The 19,806-nt window shown below is 44.1% G+C and overlaps 1 protein-coding gene across 1 annotated transcript in view; it reads right to left on the bottom strand.

The window, feature by feature from the left end:
• Positions 1–19,806, bottom strand: part of gpr158a (G protein-coupled receptor 158a) — a 723,773-nt gene that overhangs the window by 206,833 nt on the left and 497,134 nt on the right. The gene's annotated exons all lie outside the window — the stretch shown is intronic.

The raw sequence follows: 19,806 nt of genomic DNA, 5'->3' as shown, positions 1-19,806 counted from the left end.
TTGGATTGTGGCTTGATGTTTGGTGGTGGGGTCATGGTCCAGAGGTAGGAAGAAGTGTCCGTGAGTTGGTGTTGAGCTTCTGCAAGGTAGTTTAGTTTAGTTTGGAGATACAACACTGAAACAGGCCCTTCGGCCCACCGAGTCTGTGCCGACCATCAACCACCCATTTATACTAATCCTACACTAATCCCATATTCCTACCACATCCCCACCTGTCCCTATATTTCCTTACCACCTACCTATACTAGGGGCAATTTATAATGGCCAATTTACTACCAACCTGCAAGTCTTTTGGCTTGTGGGAGGAAACCGGAGCACCCGGAGAAAACCCACGCAGACACAGGGAGAACTTGCAAACTCCACACAGGCAGTACCCAGAATTGAACTCGGGTCGCTGGAGCTGTGATGCTGCGGTGCTAACCACTGCGCCACTGTGCCGCCCCACAGAGGTTGGTACGCCATACGACAACAGCACCACCCTTGTCTGCAGGTTTGATGACCATGTCGGGGTTAGACCTGAGAGAACGGAGTGCCTCAAGTTCAGAGGGGGACAGGTTAGAGTGAGTGAGGGGGGCAGAGAAATTGAGATGACCAATGTCTCGCCGACAGTTTTCAATGAAGAGATCAAGAGCGGGTAAGAGTCCAGGGGGAGGGGTCCAGGTAGAGGGAGAATGCTGGAGGCGGGTGAATGGATCTGCTGGTTGGGGGGAGGACTCCTGGTCAAGGAAGTGAGCCCGGAGGCGACAGAAGAAGAGCTCAACGTCATGCCGAGCGCGAAATTCATTGAGGTGGGGGCGTAAGGGGAAAAAACTGAGATCTTTGCTGAGTACAGAACGCTCAGCATCAGAGAGGGGGAGGTCAGAAGGTATAGTGAATACACGGCAAGGGGTCAGATCAGAAGGGGTGGGGTCAGAGGGAAGTGAAGCGGAAGGAGGATCTGGAGGGGCATTAGTCCCCATCAGCTGCTGGGGATTTATAAAGAAGACCATTATGTTCAACAGCACGCTGCTTCTGTCTCAGTCTTTACCTCATATTTCTTTCTAATCTCAGCTAAACCTTGCTCCAATCTCAAGAACTTCACAATGGCGATGAGGTAAATTAAAAAATGGATGGTGAAAAGCAGGAAACGTTGCTTTCAGGTTCAGCAAATTCATAAACTACCTTGGGCTCAATGGAAAGTCAAGAGATTTATGCAAACCTTGAAAACAGTGATACAACTACAGCTGAGAACAAGTCATGGAACAGACGAATCTACGAATTGGGAGCAGAAGTAGGCTATTCGGCCGCTCTAGCCTGCCCCACCATTCAATAAGATCATGGCTGATCTGTTTCCGTCTCGAATTCCACACTCCCAACTACCGTGAAAACTTTTGATTCCCTTGCCTAACAAGAATATATCTACCTCCTCCTTAAAAATATTCAATGACCCCGCCTCCACCACCTGCTGAGGCAGAGAGTTCCAAAGTCACACAACCCTCAGACACAAAAAAATTCTGCTCATCTCTGTCCTAAAAGGGAGACCCCTAATTTTAAAACAGTGCCCTTTAGTTCTGAACTCACCTACAAGAGGAAACATCCTTTCCACATCCACCTTGTCAAGACCGTCCAGGATCTTTTTTACTTCAATCAAATCTCCTCTCACTCTTTTAAAGTCCAGTGAAAACAAGCCCAGTCTGTCCAACCTTTCCTCATAAGACAACTCGCCCATTCCAGGTATCAATCTCTGAACCACCTCCAATGCATTTACATCCTTCCTTAAATAAGGAGACCAAAACAGCACAGTATTCGAGATGTGGTCTCACCAATGACCTGTACAACTGAAGCATAACATCCTTACTTTTATTTTCAGTTCTTCTCGTAATAAATGATAACATTCCATTAGCCTTCTTTATGACTTACTCTACCTGCATACTAACTTTTTGTGACTCATGCACTAGAACACCTAGATCCCTCTGCACCACGGAATTCTGCAGTCGTTCTCCATTTAAGTAATACTCTGCTTTTTTATTCTTCCTGCCAAAGTGAACAACTTCACATTTTCCCACATTATCTGTATCGGTCTGCAACCTCCTTATGTCCTCTTTACAACTTACCTTCCTACCTATTTTTGTGTCATCTCCAAATTTAGCTACAAAGCCATCTCTCCCCTCATTTAAGTCATTGATATAAATTGTAAAATGTTGAGCCCCCAGCACAAACCCCTGTGCGATTCCACTCGTCACAGTCTGCCAATCAGAAAAGGACCCATTTATGCATACTCTGTTTTCTGCCAGCCAGCCAATCTTCTGTCCATGTTAATATGTTACCCCCTACGTCTTGAACTCCTACTTTGCACAATAACCTTTGATGTGGCACATTGAAAAATGCCTTCTGGAAATCCAAGCACAGTATGTACGTCAACGGGCTTCCCTTTATCCACAGCACATGTTACTCCTTCAAAAAACTCCAATAAATTGGTTAATCATGATTTCCCTTTCACAAAACCATGCTGATTACTCCTGATTACTTTGAGGTTTTCTAAGTGCCCAGCTATAGCCTACTTAATGATCGATTCTAACACCTTCCCCATGACAGACGTCAAGCTAACTGGCCTATAGTTACCTGTTTATTGCCTTCCCCACCACTTCTTAAATAGAGGGGTTATATTTGCCACTTTCCAGTCTGATGGAACCTTTCCAGAATCCAGCGAATTTTGAAAAATTAACATCAACGCATCTACTACCTCATTAGCCACCTCTTTTAAGACCGTCGGATGAAGCCCATCAGGACCCAGGGACTTGTCAGCCTGCAGCTCCATCAGTTTTCTCAGTACCGTTTCCCTGGTGATTGTAATTTCACCAAGTTCCTCTCTTCTTTCCACCTCCTGATTTACAACTATTACTGGAATGTTTTTTGTATCCTCTATAGCTATATCATTTTCTTCATAATTACAGAGTGACTCCTCACTCAACTACTGGAAAACCTCCAGCTAAACTCATCTTTGCACATCCTATGCACACACATCTTCCTGAGCTACCCTGCGGAGCTAATGATCAACATGTACGCGAATGTGATCAAGAACAGAAGGATCAAATGAAAGTAAATGCAGAGCAAAACATGCAATTTAGAGCTACACTGCTAAAGCAGGAGATAAAGTACTTGTGAAATGTGACTGTCATTTTGGAAAGCAAACAACCCCTTATAAAATACAACCATTTGCTGTGACCAACAAAAAAGGATTAATGATCACTGCTAAGCGCAGTTCACAAATCATCAGAACAAACGCGTCATTCTTCACAACGCTGACAACATCACTCGTAAGCAATAAATCCGATTCCGACATCGACATCTCAGATGAAGAACATGCAACAAATGAGACTACACCTGATGTCAGACGATATTCTACTTGCGAGATATAATGCCCACCATGCTTCGGAGACTATGTTACGAAGTGAACTATTTATGTTTAAGTTTATTGTTTACATTTTTTGGAAACAAATAATTGAAACATGCAATGTCTCTCATTTACTAAGAAGGGGAGGAATGTAGTGTTTTGAGAATTGGATTGTACATATTGTTCACTTAAGGTTACCATGCACACATCAGCCAGCAGACAGAGCTGAAGGGAAAGTGAAAATAAACCAGAATAAAGAAAACTCCATTAGGTTTAATAGATTGCTGCCTCTGTCTCAGGCTTTACCTTATATTTCTTACTAATCTCAGATAAACCTTGTTCCAGTCCTGAGAGCATCATAGTTGGGGTTGGGATTGAAATTTAAAAAAAAATTCACAGCCCACCTGACCTAAACCCACCCATTTTGGAGGGTTACAATTCCTCTTAAAGAGATGCATCTATCACAATGAGAGAATTATGTGAGAGAGCAGAGAGGGAGAGAGAGTTAGGAAACACCAGATGACAGAGAGAGGAATGTAATGAGTTCCTTTATGTTGTCTGGTCTGGTGCAACATAAATGAGATGCATGGAGTCCAGTTGGTTTGAAGATCTCAAAACAGCTTTATTTACAGCTACACTATTATATACAGTACAGAGCTAACTATTTACAGGACTTGCCTCTAGGTGTTACAGTTGCAAAGTGACTCTGGCTCTGAGTCACATGACTATGTCCTGGCACTTAGCTTAGTAGCATATTAAGATCTTAAAGGGATATCACTCTTAAAGGCAATCATACAACAAGGAGTACAGGAATAATTAAACAATATGAAAAGAATCAGATTGATAATTATAGCAAGAAAGGGGCGAGTTTCTTTTTTCTTTTTGTCTGTGAGCAACACTATGTGAGACAAATTAGTTAGAATTACTACTTAATATTTCTCCCGTTTACTTTTCTGAATGCTCTCTGTGAGGTTTGTGTTTTCTATTGTAAGTGAAAGTCTGATTTATAATTAACTTGAATTGTAGTACGCATATACATATGCAAATAACTTTTAAAAGCTCACATAATTACCATGTTATTGCTAATAGCATAATAATTAAATCCTCCTATTTTGTTTAGTAGGTCCTATGTTTTTTAGTTATAGGAGAATGGCTGTTTATCAATTAAGATAATTCTGTAAGCAAATGAAGTGCATAATTATATCAGGTTTATCCATAATAACATAATATACCTGACAAATTTAATTATTGTATTTAAATTACAGTTAAATATTATGGGGCCATAGCATTGCTGTTTTGTTTTAATTTTTACATGTATGCTGACATGGAAGATGGCAGGATCCCCAAGGATACATTGTACAGTGAGCTCGTCACTGGTATCAGACCCAACGGCCATCCATGTCTCCGCTTTAAAGACGTCTGCAAACGCAACATGACGTCCTGTGACATTGACCACAAGTCGTGGGAGTCAGTTGCCAGTGATCGCCAGAGCTGGCGGACAGCCATAAAGGCGGGGCTACAGAGTGGCGAGTCGAAGAGACTTAGCAGTTGGCAGAAAAAGAGACAGAAGTGTAAGGAGAGAGCCAACTGTGTAACAGCCCTGACAAACAATTTTATCTGCAGCTTCTGTCACTCTAGAATTGGCCTTTATAGCCACTCCAGGCGCTGCTCCACAAACCACTGACCACCTCTAGGCACTTACCCATTGTCTCTCGAGACAAGGATGCCAAAGGAAAAGGATGCTGACGACACCCAGCTCTATCTCAACTCTTCAGCTGCCCCTAAAATGTCAGACTACTTGTCCAACATCCAATCCTGGATGAGTAGATATTTCATCCAATTAAATATTGGGAAGACCAAAGCCATTGTCTTCAAGCTGAGGCTGAAATAGACTGTTTGCAACCTTGGTACCATATGTGATCACAGATGAGCTCCGATTACTATCCAAACCATCACTAAGACCACCTATTTCCACCTCCAAAACATCGCCTGACTCTGCCCCTGCCTCCGCTCTCCTGCTGCTGACACCATCATCCATGCCTTTGTTACCTCTAGACTTGCCTATTAGAACACACTCCTGGTTGGCCTGCCACATTCTACCCTCCATAAACTTGAGGTCATCCAAAACTCTGCTGTCGATGTCCTTACTAGCACCAAGTCCTGTTCGGCCATCACCCCTGTGCTCACTGACCTACACTGTCGCCCAATTAAGCAGAGTCTTGATTTTAAAATTCTCATCCTTGTTTTCAAATCCCTCCATGGACCCACCCCTCCCTGACTCTGTAAGCTCCTCCAGCCCCACAACCCTCCGAGATCTGTGCCCTCATCTAATTCTGGCCTTTTTGAGCATCCTCGATTTTAATCCCTCCACCGTTGGTGGCTGTGCCTTCAGCTGCCTAGGCCCTAAGCTCTGGAATCTCTTCCCTAAACTTCTTCAACTTTCTACCGCACTTTTCTCCTTTATGATGTTCCCTAAAACCTACCTCTTTGACCAAACTTTTGGTCTTCTGCCCCAATATCACCTTACGTGGCTCAGTGTCAAATTTTGCTTTATAACCCTCCTGTGAAGCGCCTTGAGACATTTTATTCCATGAAAGGTGGTATATAAATATAAGTTGTTGTTGAAATTATTAGTAGGGACCCTGTGAGAGCTCTTCAGTTACAAACAGAAAGATGCATGTATATGTTTACTTCTGAGACATGAGGGCTTGACCATACTACGTGTTCCATGGGAAAGGCCCCCAAGCGAATTCACTATGCTCTCAGGCTGTGTACGTAACTGAAAAGCCTGCAGCTCTGCATCACTTCCCTGTCCATGCAGCTGGCTCTAGGCCTTGTCGGAAGGGTGGGCCTATGCCAGACAGTGTGTGCTGGTCTTGCCAAGTGCCAGGCTATTGGGACAGGAAGATCTATGTCAATATATTTTTTATTCAGTGCATAAATCCAGGATGAAGCATTGAGATATATCCTGCACAATTTTCTCTTCAACTAAAATTTGTCAGTGGACAATGAATGACGTTCTATATCCTTGTGTTCAACCTCATCTCCAATCCTATCATAAACTGCAAATTAGTGATGCATTTGACAAGAGTAATAAAAATGAACATGACAACCAAGGTAAAAACAAAATACGACACAATTTCTCACACAGCTGTTGAAGTATTTCACAGTAAAGGCCTGCTGCCCGCACCGAACCCAACGGGACCTGACAACATGTGTTCGGGTCGGGTCGGGTCGGGTTGGGTCGCTCTTCCGGGTCCGGCTTTTGGGTTCGGGTTGGCTCCAAGTCGGGCCGGGTCTGGGTCCGGGTCGGACACACACAGTACTCCACAGACTCTGAGTCTGCGCCGTGAGCGTCTCTATGACGTCATCGCGCTCATGCTGCAGCAGTGCAGCTTCCTTCCATTCTATCCATACAAAAGTGGTAAGTACAGTGAGTGCACTATGGTCAGATCGGGCTCGGGTCGGGGTTGGGGTCGGGGTCGGGATGGGCACAGGTCGCGTCGGGTCGGGCGCGGTAAAAAATGGAAGGACTCGGGCCAGGTCAGGCTCGGGTCCAATGTGATTCTGTTGGGTTCGGGTCGGGTTTTTTTTTCCAGACCCGAGCAGGCCTTTATTTCATGGTGCAATGCACTTAAAGGTGCATCATCAGTTCAGCAGGGAGGTTTGAGACTGTTGTATTTCCAGGCTGCTCCAAGTAGTTTGCTACATCACCTTGATACCTGAAATGCATCAAATACTCTAGATACCACAGTATACTTGCAATGTAGTGCCCAAGTTATTTCTCAGTGTTGGTCAATATTTTTCAAAAAAATTAATTTTGTTTTTGGACATTTCCACATTAAAAAAAAATCTGTATACGGAAACCAGAATGGAAATAGCTAGTTATGAAGAAAATTACCAGTGGAGGGACAATTAGATTCATATGCAAGAAAATAAAGGTGGAAGAAATAGGTATTTGGTGGAACAAGGCAGCGACAAGAAACAACCTGAAACCAATATATTCTTTTATGAATATCACAGAACACTCAAATAAATGGAGCTACTATACTTTTTACTGAATGCTCTACTTGTATTATCATCAAAGTCTTGACAAACCAGCTCTGCAAACCCTACTGAGGGAGCCCACCGCTGTGAGCAGCCAAATACACCAAGCAGGGGGAACATTTAAAGTACACAGGGCAGTCACACCAGAGACGCACACCCTGCTCAACAAACGAAAGCTGGAGCTGTGAGCCATGCTGCTCTGAAACAAAGAGGAAGCTTTCAAAAATTTTAACAACAGGTCATGCGTTCAGCGGTAATTGATCCCTCAGGAATTTATCAGCATTTCCTCGTCAGCTGAGGCCTTCCCCAAAGCCAAAATCGGACCTCTGCCTGATTATGGAAGGCATAAGTCCCAGTGCATCTGTCAGGGTGAGCTGAGTAAGATTCTCAGGTTAGCCAGGTAACTCCCATAGATACATCCTCAAAATTGCCTTTGAGCTTAAGTGGGTGAACCTACCTTGAGTCTAATATGCCCCCAGAAATGTAATTTACTGATTAAATGTGTGAGGTGGAAAACTGTTGGATTTAGATTCTACCCCAGATTATGCACCCTCCTCCAGAATCATATCTCAATTCCATTCCTCCCTCAAATCTCTTGGTGCAGAATTTTAAATATACCTTGTTTTATTAATAAACAATGCAATAACATTACTTAGATTGGAGATTATCATTTTAGATGCTGGTCTGTAATGCCAGCAGCATGTAATTCAAAACTACCCAGCTCATCCTTGGGTCTAAAGAAGGGAGTGGGGAATGGGGGACCACCCCCCCATGCGGCCACGGTCCAGGTTGCTTTTTGGAGCCCTGAGGGTCACCACTGCTCCTCCTGATCCCACAAATTAAAATAAAACATACCTGCTAGTCTATTCCTTGACTGGACCGCCAGTTGATACTGAGTGTGCACAGTCGTGCCCTAAAATGGCAAGCAAATCCTCTGTACGTCAAAGACCCCCAATGTGCTTACTAAATGGTTTCTCCCAGAATCAGGTGGGCAGTCTAGCCATCCTGTGGCAGGCCATTCCGAAGTCGGCCTTGGCCTAATCATGCGGGGAACGTGGCAGTAAGTTTTCCCCAGCCATTTTAGAGGACATTGCCACCCATTCTCTGCTCAGTGTCGCCAATAAAAATCTAATCATCTTGTCACTTATTGAATCATTCCACTCTTCTATTTACCACAAAACTAGATTTATTGGTAACGCCAGTGGCAAGGTTACTCTTGGGAATTTGCATGAGGTAGCCAAGCAGCTACTGCTCATTTACACTGTGCATAAATTCCCCCCCACTCCCCCTGCCCCAGTCCAGTTAAAAGATCATGAAGATTGTGACTTATCAAAGAAGAAAACTTACCAATTAAGTAGACGGTTTTAATATAACAAACAGTGCCACAGAATAGCGTATTTAAAGTCAATAGAACAATGTTCAGCCAATGTTTGCAAAATCAAAGTCGGGTTCATTACTGAGCAAAATATAATGAGTTTAACAGATTAATGTCACATAATCAGCTCACTGATCACCTCTCACAGCAATATTAAACCCAATGAAGGACAGTTTCATCAAAAGAATAAAGGAACTAATAGTTGGCATTTCTTGAAAAATAATACAGACGCCAAAATCTAAGGTGCCAATCTATAAAATAACGTGGAGCCTAACGTTACACACAGCAGGCATTTGACAAATAATTTGAAAATGTTTGAATGTAATGAAAATATTTAGTGAGGTGTTATTTTAATTAGGTGCAGCTTCTCATTCGATTCAACACTTGAACTGTGTAATTATAATAGGACACAAATAAACTCACTGAATACTCCATGCGGCGGAATGTTATTATCGAGTGCTAATTAACTTTTAAGACATTATCTATAATTAATTATCAAAGTTATATTCCATTTACACTTGCAATGTTAAGACTTTTAAGTTGTATGGGTAGATTCACAGGGAAGATTTTGGTCTCACCGGTTTTTCAACAGGAATTGGCCTGCAGACCAAAATGGAAAAAAAACTTATCATCGACTACCATGTCCACTGCCATTTTGAAGCAGGCCTAGACTTCGGCAACTGGAGAGGGATAACAGCCTCATCAGACAATGCAAATCAGGATCCTGAGACCGAATAGTTTTGACCATATTGACATTTTCAAATTGGAGCATGTGGTGCCGCCACACAGCAGGTCCTGCTCATTGTCATAAGTGGGAAGTGGTCACAACCAGTGGCCCTTAAAGGATTGTTTAAAGCACACTTTGGAAAACTGAAACTGAAGTTTTGTTGAGGAGGTTTTGGCAGCAGGTTGAGCATAATTGCCCGTCATGCACCTCACTATAAATCCTTCCACATTCCACCCCCAAGTCACCCCCAATTTGCCCAGTCCTCCCCTGTAATAGGCATTCTCAGGCAGCTCACCAGCAAAGAGGAAACAAAAATATTAAAGGGGTGAGTAGAGGTCATCAGGAAAACTGGGCAGCTAACAGAGCCACAACTTGGGGAGGGTAGAGGCTGGGTTCAGGAGAACAGAGGCTGGGATTGGGGTGACCAGCAGCCAGGCTGGGGGTGGGGTGATGGTGGGGTTGTGTTTTATCAGTGGTAACTAGTGGAGGCGGGTGGAGGGGGCATTTCAAGGTCACAATGTGTCGGGGGAGTGGTGACCAGCAGCAGCTGATGTGATTTGGATTTCGGGTCAGATGGAACACTCCTGCTCCTCCAAGTACATTTTAAACACTTAGCATGTTGTTTGCGGCCTGCAGTGGTCCCTTTAAGGATTGACTGTTAGACTGCATGTAGACCTGGCTTTCCTAAAACGCCTGGCGTTCCCCTGCCAGCTGCATTCAGGAAATCCATTACTGTAGAGGGGGTTTCAAACAGGCGTTGGGCCCTTGTTGAGTATGCAAGAGCGCTAACATCTGTTGCAGGTGTAGATCCTGGATGCCAATTCTTTTTTTGTCTATACCAATAGGGTGGGTGGCCAATCTTTGGCTCATAATGCGCATACATTTCCTGCCTGCCATATTGGAGAGTTAGTAGACCATTTAGTTCTCAAAAAAACAGGCACTGTGTGGTCGAATTTCTCAGCCTGTAAGTTTAAATCTATTGATTATACCTCCTGCACCGGAGAAAAATGTAGCTCCTTCTACATAGCCTTACACTGCTCTGAAGCTGCTTTCACTGGTTGCTTACAAATTGAGTGTATTCTTACCATGCTAAGTTAGTCTTAACTTTACCAGTCTATGGGCTGGATTTCACCATAGGCGGACGGGACTTCACCACCAACATAAAAGTCGGTGGCGATCCTGCTTTCGCCTAGCCCAGGGATCTGACCAGCATTTTACAGGTACCCGGTCTTTAACTGTCCCAAGGCAGGACTTCCACCCGCTTGAGGGAGGAGGTCACGCCTCAGTGAACTGCCAGCTAATCAGCGGGCCGGCAGCTCATAGTCCGAGCAGCACCACCGAGAGCAGTGGCCACTGCTGGGACTGCAGCCCAGCCGACACCATTGAGCCAGGACTTTAGGTAAGTTGGGCTTGCCTCACTGGGGGGATGATCGGTCAGGGTGGTGAGGCAAGGGTAGTCGTTTGGGGGGCGTCTTGTGTCCCGGAGATGGGCTGGGAGGTGGGGGCAGCTCTCAATTGAGCACCCCATGCCCGACTACCATGACACCCCCCAGCACGCGGAAAAGCCAGCAGCTATCGCTGGGCGGCCTTTCACATCCCCAACATGCCCGCTTGCCATGAGTAAAATACCCGTGGAGGTGGGCGAGGGCCCTTTAGTGACTGTAAAGTTGCCGCTTAAGGGCCTTGATTGGCCTCTGACGAGCGGGCCATTTTCCCCCTTCCATCCGACCGAGATAAAGTTGGTTGGAGGTGGGAGCAGGGCGGGAAGGCTTCCCGGAGTCTCCCGCTCAATTTTGTGTCACCATCCATCCTGCTGAGACGGTATAAAATTCAGCCCAAAACCACTATAGACCTGAAATTATACTTTTAATTGACTTTATAAATTGAGGAATAGAGTATAGAAGCAAGCAAGTTATAATAAATTGATATAAATCACTGGTTAGGCCTCAGCTGGTGTATTGTGCCCAATTCTGGGCATCACACTCTAGGAAGGATGTCAAGGCATTAGAGAAGGTCAGAGGAGTGTCACTGGAATGATAGCAGGGATGAGAGACTATAGTTATGTGGAGAGACTTGGATTGTTCTCCTGAGAGCAAACGTTAAGGAAAGATTTAATAGAGGTGTTCAAAATTGTGAGGGTTTTGATACAGTAAATGGATAAAAAACTGTTTCTAGTGGCAGGAGGGCACAGGTATGATGGGCCAAATGATCTCCTTCTGTTTTGTATAATTCTATGGTTCTATGAAAGAAGTGGTTGATTGCTTGTTTTTCTTCACAATCACCATTGATAACATACAGCTTTATAATGTGTGAGGACTAAGAATATCATTATTGGGGTCTTTATTACGGAGCAAAATGTTTTCCATTAAAAGACTAATTCCTTTCCTTCTATTTACTTTGCTGTAATAATTCATAGCTAAACAAGGAATCCACAGAAGGAGGTTATGCGAACATTAGCCATATTCATAGATCTTATAATCCCATTTTCTTCCAGTAAAATTGAAAAATTAATAATGATCATATTTTTAAGGGCATCCAATGAGCCTTGTATGAACTTCATGGGATTCAAACTCGGTGCTCTTTTTTGTAGTGCACTGCTCAATGCATCTGTGTCAAATTCCTGTGTATAATCCTTTAATGAAGTTACGAATGTGCTTATTTTCACTGGGTTAAAAACTTTATTAAACCAGCACACAAAGGAATTTGATGCAAAAGCACTAATGATACTGCTCTGAGCAATTTTAAGCCCTGTGTGTCCAGTCCACTCAAGGACATGATCACAATCTGTTTGCTTTAAAATCAGCCTCCAATATATGCTTTGTTTAAAAATGAACAGCAGTTTATGGGAACGCAGCAGCGAAACAAATGGCCGCTAAAATACTGGTCCCATTGATACTTTCCTGGGAGGGGATCTTTTTAAACCAATAGACTTCGGGCAGCTCCAAGCAGTTAAGGCTGCCCATTTTTGTACTAAAAAAAAATGATGCAGCTCACAAAATGTTGTTAAAGCAGAGTCAAGAAGAGTAAAGAAGAAGAAATGCCCCCATTTATTTATTTTTTTCTCTATTCCTATTTTCTATTTGCCTGTTTTTTTGCTGTTTTTGTTTTTATAGCAGACCTGATTCAGTGCTGTAACAGTCTATGATACTGTTCTCCAAATGCTGAAACACATGCTCAGTTTGCGAAGTGAAGTTCCATGGGGATTCTCCCACTTCACCTGCTGGCTAGGATGGACATTCGCTTTGTCAGAGGTGAAGAGGAAAATGTACCTCACCTGAACAAAAACCTGAAGATCTACCAGTGCTGAAAGGACTTCAATCGTAATTTTCAAAAGGGAATTCAATAAATATTTAAAGGGATGAACATTCACAGGGCTATGGGGAAACAGCAAGGATAATTGGGTGACTGTACCAAAGAGCTGGCATGATGGACCGAATGCCTTCCTTCTGTGCTGTATATTTCTGTAAGCCACATTTAACCATTTTCTTTATATATCCAACTATTAAATTTGTCAAACAAGGCTTGTTTTTAACAAATTTGTACTGGCTGTACTTGGTTGAGCCATGCTCAGTTCATTTCTAAACTGGGATCTCCACATGATCTCCATAACAAACTGATAGTATTTATATATTGATTTCTGCTGCAAGACTGGTATTGACTCAGCATAGAGTCTAATCCAAAAAGTAACAATAACATTAGATGAAGGATAACAACCCAACAAAATGTTATAATACCCCTTCAACATCTCTTGTCATCACATTAAGACTGAACTGTTCCTGAGGGATATAAAATTTGGCTGTTGCAAGAAAAACAAAGTTATAACCCAGTGCAGGTGAAATCTACCAAAGTAAAGGTCCAATTTGCGGGGGTTGGGGCGGGGCGGGGGTTGGGGGCGGGGGTAAGGGGCCCACTCCAAATGGCAGCAGAAACATGCTCAAAGTCATTTTGGTTTGCATGCTCTAGTGATAGTGATGCCATCAACTAAAACAAGCATTAGGCTGGCTGAATATGCAGGCCCGATGCCAGTTCTCGTAAGGAAAACTGATTTCCTAAGTCAGTCCTAAAATAGGCAGTAGCCTTTTATTAGCATATTCAGCCAGTCTCATGCTGTTTTAGGACTGATTCAGGATTTTAGTTTTCCTGACTGGAGCAGGTATTGGGCCTGCTGTGCCCAGAATGACATGGACTACAGGCGTCAAGCCTGCTCCACCCAGAATTACATGGAGTACAGGCATCAAGCCTGCTCCACCCAGAATAACAAGGACGACAGGCGTCAAGCCTGCTCCACCCAGAATTACATGGACTACAGTTGTTGGGACTTACTCTGCTACGAATTACATGGTGTATAGATATTGGGCCTGCTCTGTCCAGAATTACATGCTCAGTTGTCAGTTGTTTTCTGTCCAGAATTACGAGGTCTACATCGCCAGCCCTGCCCCACCCAGAATTAGATGGCCTACAGGCATTTGTCCTGCTTGGCTCAGAATTACATGGTCTACAGGCATCAGGCCTGCTCTACCCAGAATTATTTAGACTATAGACATCAGGCCTGCTCTACCCAGAATTACATGGTCTACAGGCGTCAGGCCTGCTCTACCCAGAATTACAGGGACTACGGGCGTCAGGCCTGCTCCACCCAGAATTACAGGGACTACAGGCCTCAGGCCTGCTCCACCCAGAATTACATGGTCTACAGGCATTGGTCCTGCTCCGCCCAGAATTCCACAGGCCTCAGGCCTGCTCCAACCAGAATTACATTGTCTACAGGCATTGGTCATGCTCTTCCCAGAATTCTACAGGCATTGGGCCTGCTCTGCCCAGAATTACATTCTCTACAGCTGTCAGGCCGGCTCTGCACAGAATTAAATATCTACAGGCACTGGAACTGCTATGCCCAGAATTACAAGGTCTGTAGGCAGCCTAACCAACAGTTCTTTAAAGGGACGGGTGGTGGTCACCACCAAAAAGATACTTTTTAAAAAATATTGTCATGCAGACCCCCAACTGCCAAGAATGAGGCCTATTAATTTTGTCATATGAACATTGATTTTAAACTGTTGCCGGAGTGAAGACTTGTTTGAAGATCATCAGACACTGGGCTGGAAGGACATTTGCATACTATGAGACGCTGTTTGTGGAAACAAAGGGCTATTCCCTGCTCCAATTAACCCAAATGGATTTTGATCACCAGACGTTGAAGGTGGAAGGAAGCACATTCCAGGCTCTGCTAAGATGATACAATCCACAGAGCCAGGACTGGTTAAATCAGCTGGCCACATGACTAACTGGCTGGTCTAGGTTTTTTGAACTAGCCACAGGACAGTTTGAATTTAGAAGGCAGTGTGCAACTGAAGCTGGAACAAGGAAGCCTCTCTCTCTCTCTCTCTCTCTCTCACTTTCTCCCAAGCCAGGGAAGACATGTAAACCTCACGACAGGAAAGACTCCTACATTGGAACAAGATGAAGCGTGAACTGGGCCCTAACGAATTGCAAGACTTACCAGCAAGCAAAGGTGCCACATTGAACTTAAAGGACTGTAACTACCAGATATTGCCTCAAACTTTTCCCCCTTATTCCTTCTACTTTTTCTGTCTCTATCTGCGTATGTGGTTATCCCATATGCATATTAGCGTGGTCACGTTGTATATTCATAATCTATAATAAACTTCCACCTTTCTGGTTTAAATCTAAGGAAACCTGTTTGTTTTCTTTGCCTTACAATTGGAGCAGTGAACAAGGATTCACTAAAGGGGAGCTAAAAACACAGTGTTTTAAAATTAAACCCTGTTATGGTTAAACCAGGCAAAGGCTAAGAGGGAACCCCTAGACCCCTTCTCACCTGGTCGTAACAATATCATTAAACGAGCTGGAAGAAGTATAAGTGCCTTTCTCGATCACCTCCTCCTCCCAGGACCTACCTAAAAGTTATTCATCCTAGCTCGCTGGTGAGTTGCTTGGGGAGGCATGTTAAATAATGGCATCTTGCTGATCTTACTAAAATGAATCCCAATATTGATTGGACCTCAGACCTACCAGTTTTGGTGCAGGATGGTGGAAACTAATTTCTGCCTCAATATCCTGAAATGTTCTACCAAAACTCTCTGGCTTGGGGGTTACATTAAGAATGGGTGGGGCTATGGGGGAGAGGGAAATTCTCACAGGGAAATCAGTGTAAGGCTCAGGCCATTTTACATTCAGGGCCTCATTTCAATATTTCAGCACTGTCTCCTGCTCAAAACTGGCGGATCTGATGTCAGGGCCCGCAGGTGGGTGCAGGAAATTGGCTCAGTAGGATTAGTACACCCGGGACTCAAAGGAAATGCCATCAGCCTATCCTCAGTGAGTGTGCAAGGGGATTGGCAACCAAAGGCAACACACAGAGGGAGAAGCAAGGCCAGAGCTAGGGAGACCCAAGGACTCCTTGTGGGTGGAAAATGAAAGGTTAATAGGGTTACTATGGTTCACACAGCTGAAGTTGTTTTTCTCTTGCTGAACCATTCCATCATGAGGCTTTGTTCTGTTTATCTATTGTAAGAGATAAAATTGGGGAGAGTGAAATGGCAAAGAAGAACTGGAATTGTAAAGTGTTGCAAAGAAGTGTATAAGCAATATTAAGATAATCAAATATGGGCATATGAGTAACCAGCTATATTAATTCCACATGAAGTTAATGTATAAATATTTCTGTTGTAACTGATGATTCAAGCCTCTCACCTGCATGCCTGTCATAAAGATTTCCTGATTCCAGCTCATTCCTGACTCTCAAGTGGTTTTGTTCCACAACATGGGACCTGGAGGGGTTGCGGGGGTTGCTGAAGGGGGCACACCTGCTCCTCATGAGCCACAAGGTTCTCCCAGAAAAGTTATTTTACCAACTTAACTTGGTATCCTCTGGCCATAGCGCAGCTGTCAGCTTTTACATCGGGGTCTCCACCTGACATCACATTACAATCACATTGCAGCATCAACCACGTCATCGGCCACAACTTTTGAATTCAAGATTGGTCCCCAACGGCTTGCAGTATGAGTCTCAGCCAACTTGAAAATCGACAAAGGTGAAATAGTGCTGGGTGGGAATGGAGCAATCTCAGGTTGGCAAATCGACTTGACTTGATTTTAACCTCTGCCACGCATCATTCTCACTGGATGACAGGGGCTATACTAATAAGTCAAAGCCAATGTTTATCCACTAGAATTCTCAACTGCACAGAAGAAGCCTGTTTTCCAGACAGGTGACACGCTGCTAATGCAACTGTTAAGACCTCAGTGAGACCGTTAACATTAAAATATGAGATAATCTCCAGACCAATTGAAAGAATTACCCAACATTTCATGTTTTAAGATTTTTATTATTGTCACAGAACCAGATTTATGTTCTCCTCAGATTAAAACAGTGTGCCTTTAATACTCTGTTAAAAACCATGCACCTTTAAGACAGAGAGAGAGAAGCTTTTGGATTTCTGAGGCACAGTGAGCCAGCTTCACTTGTTACCTAGACAACAGTAGGAGAGAGAGGTCACATGGTAAAATGTTTCGATTTGACTGCGTAAAACTGGCAAATACAGGTCTGAGCCAGCCACCAGCGAGGCGTGCTACTGAAGAAAAAAGCTGTCTATTCTCTTTCAGCAGAAGTTGTACAAGGAGCTGCAGGCCAAATTAATTGCCTAAGGAGGAAAAAAGCGTTTTTTTTTTTAAGAGACCGTTTGTATTGCTCAAGGTAGTAAAACTCCTTTTCTTTATTTCCAAGCCAGGAAGCATTTGCTTAAAGACTCTCTTGACTGATTGTATTTTCTGGAAATCACCGGTGGTCTTGATGCCTACTGCAGCCGAAGTGATTTGAATGCCTGTCTATTGAAGGACAATTTCATCAAATTCGCGTGGAGAGTTCGAGTAGTATTTGATTATTTTCACATCAGAATACATCACCCATCAGGAATGTAACCCACAAAGATAAATGTATTTATTTATTCTTAAGAAACAGCTAATTGTTAAAATAAAACACTTTTAAAACTGGTTAACTGTTAGTTTTGAATTTTTTAAAAATTCATTCATGGGATGGAGGCGTCGCTGGCTAGGCCAGCATTTATTGCCCATCCCTAATTGCCCTTGAGAAGGTGGTGGTGAGCTGCCTTCTTGAACTGCTGCAGTACATGTGGGGTAGGTACACCCACAGTGCTGTTAGGAAGGGAGTTCCAGGATTTTGACCCAGCGACAATAAAGGGATGGTGATACAGTTCCAAGTCAGGATGGTGTGTGGCTTGGAGGGAAACTTGCAGGTGGTGGTGTTCTCATGCATTTGCTGCCCTTGTCCTTCCAGTTGGGAGAGGTCGCGGGTTTGGAAGGTGCTGTCTAAGGAGCCTTGGTGCATTGCTGCAGTACATCTTGTAGATGGTACAAACTGCTGCCACTGTACGTCGGTGGTGGAGGGAGTGAATGTTTGTAGATGGGGTGCCAATCAAGCGGGCTGCTTTGTCTTGGATGGTGTCAAGCTTCTTGAATGTTGTTGCAGCTGCACCCATCCAGGCAAGTGGAGAGTATTCCATCACATTCCTGACTTGTGCCTTGTAGATGGTGGACAGGCTTTGGGGAGTCAGGTATGTTATTCGCCTCAGGATTCCTAACCTCTGACCTGCTCTTGTAGCCACGGTATTTATATGGCTACTCCAGTTCAGTTTCTGGTCAATGGTAGCCTCTAGGATGTTGATAGTGGGGGATTCAGCAATGGTAATGCCATTGAATGTCAAGGGGAGATGTGTGGAGCCAGAGGAAATGGGCGAGGTGCTAAATGAGTACTTTGCATCAGTATTCACCAAAGAGAAGGACTTGGTGGATGATGAGCCGAGGGAAGGAAGTGCAGATAGTCTCAGTCATCTCATTATCAAAAAGGAGCTGGTGTTGGGTGTCTTGCAACGCATTAAGGTGGATAAGTCCCCAGGGCCTGATGGGATCGACCCTAGAATACTGAGGGAGGCAAGGGAAGAAATTGCTGGGGCCTTGACAGAAATCTTTGCATCCTCATTGGCGACAGGTGAGGTCCCAGAGGACTGGAGAATAGCCAATGTTGTGTCTTTGTTTAAGAAGGGTGGCAAGGATAATCCAGGAAATTATAGGCCGGTGAGCCTTACGTCAGTGGTAGGGAAACTATTAGAGAGGATTCTTCGGGACATGATTTATTCCCATTTGGAAACAACGAACTTATTAACGAGAGACAGCATGGTTTTGTGAAGGGGAGGTCGTGTCTTACTAATTTCATTGAGTTTTTTGAGGAAGTGACGAAGATGATTGATGAAGGAAGGGCAGTGGATGTTATCTATATGGACTTTAGTAAAGCCTTTAACAAGGTCCTGCATGGCAGACTGGTACAAAAGGTGAAGTCACACGGGATCAGAGGTGAGCTGGCAAGATGGATACAGAACTGGCTCGGTCATAGAAGACAGACGGTATCAGTGGATGGGTGTTTTTCTGAATGGAGGGCTGTGACTAGTGGTGTTCTGCAGGGATCAGTGCTGGGACCTTTGCTGTTTGTAGTATATATAAATGATTTGGAGGAAAATGTAGCTGGTCTGATTAGTAAGTTTGCAGACGACACAAAGGTTGGTGGAGTTGCGGATAATGATGAGGATTGTCAGAGGATACAGCAGGATATAGATCGGTTGGAGACTTGGGCGGAGAAATGGCAGATGGAGTTTAATCCGGACAAATGTGAGGTAATGCATTTTGGAAGGTCTAATGCAGGTGGGATATATACAGTAAATGGCAGAACCCTTAGGAGAATTGACAGGCAGAGAGATCTGGGCGTACAGGTCCACAGGTCACTGAAAGTGGCAACGCAGGTTGATAAGGTAGTCAAGGTAGTCCAGTCTTATACGGCATGCTTGCCTTCATCGGTCGGGGCATAGAGTATAGAAATTGGCAAGTCATGTTGCAGCTGTACAGAACTTTAGTTAGGCCACACTTAGAATATTCTGGTCGCCACACTACCAGAAGGACGTGGAGGCTTTGGAGAGGGTACAGAGGAGGTTTACCAGGATGTTGCCTGGTCTGGAGGGCATTAGCTATGAGGAGAGGTTGGAAAAACCCGGATTGTTTTCACTGGAACGACGGAGGTGGAGGGGCGACATGATAGAGGTTTACAAAGTTATGAGCGGCATGGACAGAGTGGATAGTCAGAAGCTTTTTCCCAGGGTGGAAGAGTCAGTTACTCGGGGACATAGGTTTAAGGTGCGAGGGGCAATGTTTAGAAGGGATGTGCAAGGCAAGTATTTTACACAGAGGGTGATGAGT

The sequence above is a fragment of the Heterodontus francisci genome, chromosome 2 (assembly GCF_036365525.1).
Source record: "Heterodontus francisci isolate sHetFra1 chromosome 2, sHetFra1.hap1, whole genome shotgun sequence".
Classification (NCBI taxonomy): domain Eukaryota; kingdom Metazoa; phylum Chordata; class Chondrichthyes; order Heterodontiformes; family Heterodontidae; genus Heterodontus; species Heterodontus francisci.
The sequence above is the reverse complement of the archived record's forward strand: the minus strand, read 5'-3'. Positions and strand labels throughout refer to the sequence as shown.